This window comes from Cetorhinus maximus, chromosome 17, assembly GCF_964194155.1.
Source record: "Cetorhinus maximus chromosome 17, sCetMax3.hap1.1, whole genome shotgun sequence".
Taxonomy (NCBI): domain Eukaryota; kingdom Metazoa; phylum Chordata; class Chondrichthyes; order Lamniformes; family Cetorhinidae; genus Cetorhinus; species Cetorhinus maximus.
In genome coordinates, this window is record NC_135895.1 from 1,301,040 (window position 1) to 1,308,353 (window position 7,314).

Consider the following 7,314-nt stretch of genomic DNA (forward strand, 5'->3'; position numbering starts at 1 on the left):
AGGCGCTAGCCTGCAATAGCTCACTCTGGCCCTTGGGCAGTGTGTGTGGGAGCCCCTGCTGCCCCTTCTTCATGAGGTTGCTGCTCCTGCCTTTGCACAACCAGGAGCCTCAGTTGCTCTCTCCTCTATCGTCTCCGCCCTCTGTAGGCCATCAGGCACACAGCTAGGTCACCAGGATCCATGATCCTGATGTACTCCTCCTGCAGGATGAAAGAGAGAGAGAGACGTGGTTAGCATGGGTGTACTAAGACCCTGTCCTGGTTAAGTGTGAAGGTCCCTTAACGCATCCCGGAGAGTGCTGGTCACCACTCGGGTGGCCAGAGATTAGTGCGCTGCATGGCTGCCTGAAACCCCACCCACCTCCACCCCACTCCACCTGACCGATTGGCAGCAGCTTTGCCCACTGGACTGCAGGCTGTGCTCTCAGCTTAGGCACAGGCATTCTCCTAACCCGCACTGCAAGGCTGCCCTGTTAGCTTGAACCATGGGGGAGACTGGACCAAACCGGGATGCTGAGATTGTAAGGGGCTGTGAGCCTCCAGCAGTGACTGCCCCATGGCCACTTTAGCGAGGAGATTGTACAACGTGTGCAGTCCAACTGTTGCTTGAGGGGGCAGATAAGCTCGGAGCCCGACCCAATCGTATCAATGTGGCTGCGCCTGAACTGTCTCAGTTGCAGAGGAATGGTCACTTCCTACAGGTTTCCCCAATGCGTGGCTGCTTCCCTCCCCCACCCGACCCCCCCAACCCCAAATGCTTGTGCGTTATATTCAACAGCAAGGCTACACTTGCCCCCTGGTCAGCCTCATTCAAAAGTCGCCTCAGAGGTAGCGCTGCACCTGCTCCCCGCTCCCCCTCACCCTCAAAAGTCACCTCCGAGGCATGGCAGCACTTCACCCCGACCCCCTGTGCCCCTGAAGCCTGCAAAGCAACAGGGGACCCTGGTGATCTCTGCAGGACGATGCTGTGCACTCCCCTCCAGTTCACCCAAGGTGCAGGCCGCCAAGTGCAGGTCACCTCTGTGCTGGTGTGAAACACGTCAGCGTGCTTTCCCGCTGACGTGGGCGGACGATCCCGCGGGGGTGCGAGAGCCTGGCGGGATGGCCTGATAATGATTTGCTGGTGTATTACAATGAGGTTCCCAACAACCAATGGCAGGAAACACAGTTTGCTGTTGGCGGGCTGAGCGGAAGATCACAACCTGCCTTCCTGCCATCGTGAAATCGATCGCGCCATACTGTCCGCGCACACCACCTATCACGCCCACTGCCAGCGGGCACAGAAAATTCCATCACAATAGTGCGATGTGTCTATGTGTCTACATGTGTCTGTTTGTGTGTTTGTGTGTGTGTGTGTGTGTGTGTGTGTGTCTGTTTGTGTGTGTGTCTGTCTGTTTGTGTGTGTGTGCGTGTGTGTTTGTGTGTGTGTCTGTCTGTTTGTGTGTGTGTGTTTCTCTGTGTGTTAATTGAATAAGGCTGGGTACTTTGACCTAAGCAGAGAGGTTCGGTTTGAAATGTTAATTAGGTAAACATGGGGAAGTTTAGAAACATAGGTGTCAAGGGAACATTTGCATTTTGAAATAAACCAGACTAGATTTTTTTCAAAGGAGGGATGAAATGTGTCACTTAGCCAGGTGAAGTATAGAAACAGTGTGTTTATTTTTCCCAAAGATTACTGGTAAAGCTTAGTGCTATGAGGGAGTTTTATTATCAGGGAGATACATTCCAAAGACATAGTGAAACCATGGGTATTTGAATTCAAAGAGAAAAATAAGTATAAAGAAGGAGCAAGGGTGGTGTGTAAGGGAAGGCATTTTAAAGGTCAAATATGTTCCTGTAAAGACAAAGTGGGGACCAAGTGCGGAGAACCCTGGATGTCAAGGGACATAAAGGTTAGAATTAAGAAAAAAAGAGAAGCTTATGGCAGATACCGAGGGTTCGATATGTCAGGTTCCCTAGAGGAGTATAAAAAGTGCAGAGGGGAACTTAAAAAGGAAATTAGGAAAGCTAAGAGGGTTCATGAGAAAGCACTGGCGGGTAGAATAAAGGAAAACCTAAAGGGGTTTTTTAAATATATAAAGAGCAAGAGAATAACTAGGGAAAGAGTGGGGCCAATTAGGGACCATAGAGGTAATCTGTGTGTGGACCGGGAAGAAGTGGGTACAGTCCTCAATGAATACTTAGCGTTGGTCTTCACAATGGAAAAGGACAACACAGGTATAGATATCAGGGTGGAGGGCAGTGAAATATTAGAGGGAACTAACAAAGAGAGAGAGGAGGCACGAGCGGGTTTAGTGGCCTTAAAAGTGGATAAATCCACAGGCCCGAATGAGATGTATCCCAGGCTGTTAAGGGAGGAAAGGGAAGAGATATCAGGGGCCCTGGCAGTAATTTTCAAACCCTCTGTAGTCACAGGTGAGGTGCCAGGGGACTGGAGGACAGCTAATGTTGTCCCATTATTAAAAAAGGGAGCAAGGCTTTTGATAAGGTCCCTCATGGCAGAGTGGTCAAGAAAGTAAGAGCCCATGGGATCTAAGGCAAAGTGGCACATTGGATCCAAAATTGGCTGAGAGGCAGGAAGCAGATGGTAGAGGGATGTTTCTGTGACTGCAAGTCTGTTTCCAGTGGGGTTCCACAGGGCTCAGTGCTGGGGCCCTTGCTGTTTGTGGTGTACATAAATGATTTGGATTTAAATGTCAGGGAGTATGATCAAGAAGTTCGTGGATGACATGAAAATTGGTAGAGTGGTAAATAGTGAGGAGGATAGTTGTAAACTGCAGGAGGATATCAATGGACTGGTCAGGTGGGCAGAGCAGTGGCAAATGGAATTCAACCCAGAAAAGTGTGAGGTAATGCACTTGGGGAGGGCTAACAAGGCAAAGGATTACATTATGAATGGCAGGACCCTGGAAAGTGCTGAAGATCAGCGGGACCTTGGTGTGCATATCGACAGATCGCTGAGGGTGACAGGGCAGGTAGATAAGATGGTTAAGAAGGCATATGGGATACTTGTCTTTATTAATTGAGGCATAGAATACAAGTGCAGGGTGGTTATGCTGGAACTGTATAAAATGCTGGTTAGGCCACAACTGGAGTACTGCGTGCAATTCTGCTCACCACATTATAGGAAGGATGTGATTGCATTGGTGAGGGTGCAGAGGAGATTTACCAGGATGCATGAGCACGAAAGAGTGCACAGATCTCTCTAAGGCAAAGTGCTGCCTCAAGGAGATCGGCCTCCGATTTAAAACTTTCAATAAAGGTCATTAAAAAATTTCCCTGCCATGTCCCCTCATGTGACACTGTCACATGAGTTGGGACGTGTCCATAACTTTTATTTAAACATTTAATAAAAATTTAAATACCCTCATGAAACCTCATCCCGCCCATGGATAAGGTTTGATGCTTTTCCCGAGGCCCCCCTGGGCTCCCGGCCTGCCCGTCAACCTTAAGGTTGGACAGGCAGGTCCATCAATCAGGTTAATTAGTTTTTTAATGGCCTTACTAAGCCACTGGCAGTTTGGCGGGCACACAACCGAACTGAAAATCTAAATGACGCGGGGTGACGTCGGGACGCATGGCCAATGTATCCCCGCGACATTTTACGCATCTGCAAGCGGGCCCCACCCCTGCTCACTGACCGGAAAAACCTGCCCTCTGAGTCTATAAGACTTGGTGGTCTTATTCCTACTAAATTCAAGGCAAGCATCTCAAAATTTATACACATTGAAAATTAGTTGTGACAGTTGTTTCAAGTTTCCCTTTGGGATTTGAGTAGCTCAGTATTTACCATTGGCTGTGTCATAACACCCTACTGATGAGAATGCTGGTAAGGCCAATCTTATAGCATGTGGAATCTCAAAGTGTACATTTAGGTTTGTGGTAGAATGCAATAGAGAACCCCCTGGCAGATTTCTCAACTAGCACGACGAGGAAAGGGAGCTCATTAGGCTGATCCATTTTAAAGGTGAAATTGAGCACAGGATGGAGCCCATTAAGGTGTCTAAGGAAATTGTGACATGCAGTTGCAGATTCAAATATAGCAAACGTGTCATCTACTTATCAGAAATATGCAAGGGGCAGGAGGTTAGGGGTCATTCCATCAAAGACGTGTTTTCTTGTGGAAGCCGATGAAGATATTAGTGAGAGTTGGACCTAGAGGGGATCCCATAGTAACACCATTTATTTGAGAAGGCATGGTGTCATTAAAGCCAGATTCAACAGCGTGAATTACTAAATTCGTAAGTTGAATTAATTTAATTCAGAACATGTCTAGGTCACCATGATGTAGCGATGCGGTGCAAATGTCTATGGCTTCCTTGAGCAGCACATTAGTGAATAAGCTAGAAATGTTGAGCCAGCACACACATACGGCATTGCTATTGATATGCAGGTTGCATACAGTCTTCACAAAAGTGAAGGAATCCTTCACAGTGTATGTGGAAAACTCACCGAGAACTGGTTATTGCAATTCGCTCAAACATCTGGCTAATTCATGGGCCTGAATTTTTCAGTCGGTAGGTGGTCTCGGTGGGAGTGGGCAGGGGCTGTTGCGGAGATGACCACCACCCACCATTGGCTCCGTGCCACCATTTTACGCAGGCGGGCCAATTAAGGCCCACCCAGCATAAGACAAGAGCCACAGCGCTCCTGAGGTGACTGCAGAGGACACTCTTCCCAGACTGCTTCCCGGTGACGGATAGAAACAAAAGACAGAAAAGCAAGAAGCAAAAGCGGAAGGCAGGAAAAACATGAGCGGGAAACAAATGGGGTCATAGCGCAATATTAAGCTAAGGTAACTAACAAGATTAAAAAGACAAGTCTAAAGGCATCATCTCTTAATGCGCGGAGCATTCACAATATGGTAGATGAATTAACAATGCAAATAGATATAACCGGTTATGATATAGTTGCAATTACGGAGACATGGCTGCAGGGTGACCAAGGATGGGAACTGAACATCCAGGGGTATTCAATATTTAGGAAGGACAGACAAATTGGGAAAGGAGGTGGGATAGCTTTGTTAGTAAAGGAGGAAATCAATGCAATAGTGAGGAAGGATATTGGCTCAGAAAATCACGATGTGGGATCTGTTTAAGTGGAGATAAGAAACACCAAGGGGCAGAAAACATTGGTGGGGGTTGTCTATAGGCCCCGAAACAGTAATGGAGATGTAGGGGAAGGCATTAAACAGGAAATTAGAGACGCATTAAATAATGGTACAACTGTAATCATGGGTGACTTTAATCTACATACAGATTGGACAAACCAAACGAGTAATAATACTGTGGAGGAGGGTTTCCTGGAGTGTGTACGTGACGGATTTTTTAGACCAATACATTAAGGAACCAACTAGAGAGCAGGCTACCCTAGACTGGGTACTGTGCAACGAGAATGGATTAATTAATAATCTTGGGGAAGGGCAACCATAAAATGATAGAATTGTTCATTAACATGGAGAGTGAAGAAGCTGAATCTGAAACTAGTGTCCTGAATCTAAATAAAGGGAGCTACGAGGGTGTGAGGTGTGAGTTGGCAATGATGGTTTGGGGAACCTTACTAAAAGGGTTGACAGTGGATAGGCAATGGCTAATATTTAAGGTACGTATGCATGAATTACAACAATTATCCATTCCTGTCTGGCACAAAAATAAAACAAGAAAGGTGGCTCACCATGGCTTACAAAAGAAATTAGGGATAGTATAAGATCCAAAGGGGAGACATATAAAATCGCCAGGAAAAGCAGCAAGCCTGAGGATTGGGAGCAGTTTAGAATTCAGCAAAAGTGGACAAAAAGATTGATCAAGAAGGGGAAATGGAGTATGAGAGTAAACTTGTATGGAACATAAAAACTGATTGTAAAAGCTTCTATAAATATGTGAAGAGAAAAAGATTAGCAAAGACAAATGTAGGTCCCTTACAGTCAGAAATGGGAAAGTATAATGGGGAACAAAGAAATGGCGGAAGAATTGAACATATGTTTTGGTTCTGTCTTCACAAAAGAGGACATGAATAATTTGCCAGGAATGTTAGGGAACCAAGGGTCTAGTGAGAGGGAGGAGTTGAAGAAAATCACTATTAGTAAAAAAAATGGTTCTAGATAAATTAATGGGATTAAAGGCTTAAAAATTCCCTGGGCCTGATAATCTACATCCCAGAGTACTAACGGAAGTGGCCCTGGAAATATTAGATGCAGTGGTGGTCATCTTACAAAATTCTATAGACTCTGGAGCAGTTCCTACAGATTGGAGGGTGGCAAATGTAACCCCATTATTTAAAAAAGGAGGGAGAGAGAAAACAGAGAATTACAGACCAGTTGGCCTAACATCAGTAGTGGGGAAAATTCCAAAGTCTATTATAAAAGACGTGGTAGCAGAACACTTGGAAAGCATTAACGGGATTAGACAAAGTCATCATGGGTTTATGAAATGGAAATTATGCTTAACTAATCTACTGGAGTTTTTTGAGGATGTAGCCAGTAGAATAGATAAGGGAGAACCAGTGGATGCTGTGTATTTGGATTTCAAGAAGGCTTTTGATGAGGTCGCACCATAAAAGGCTAGTGGGCAAAATTGAAGCACATGGGATTAGGGGTAATATACTGGCATGGGTTGAGAATTGGTTGACAGACCGGAAACAAAGAGGGGGAATAAATGGGTCTTTTATGGGTGGTGGGCTGTGAATAGTGGTGTACCGCAGGGATCAGTGCTTGGGCCCCAGCTATTCATGATATATATAAATGACTTGGATGAGGGAAGCAAATGCAATGCTGATTGCAAATTTGATTGAATTTTTTGAGGAGGTGACCAGGTGTGTAGATGAGGGTAGTGCAGTTGATGTAGTTTATATGGATTTCAGCAAAGCCTTTGACAAGGTACCACTTGGGAGACTTATAAAGAAGGCAAATGCACATGGGATACAGGGTAATTTGATAAGGTGGAATCAAAATTGGCTTAGTTGTAGGAGACAGAGGGCGATGACAGAAGGATGCTTTAGTGACTGGAAGCCAGTGTCCAGTGGTGTACCACAGGGATCGGTGCTGGGTCCCCTATTATTTGTCATTTATATAAACAACATAGATGACTATGTGGGAGGTAGGATTAGTAAGTTTGTGGATGACACAAGGATTGGCTGGGTGGTTAACAGTGAGGTTGAGTGTCTTGGGCTACAGGAAGATATCGAAGGATGGTCAAATGCGCAGATAAGTGGCAGATGGAATTTAACCTTGAAAAGTGTGAGGTGATACACTTTGGAAGGAATAATTTGACAAGGAAGTACTCAATGAACGGCATGACACTAGGAAGTTCTGAGGAAC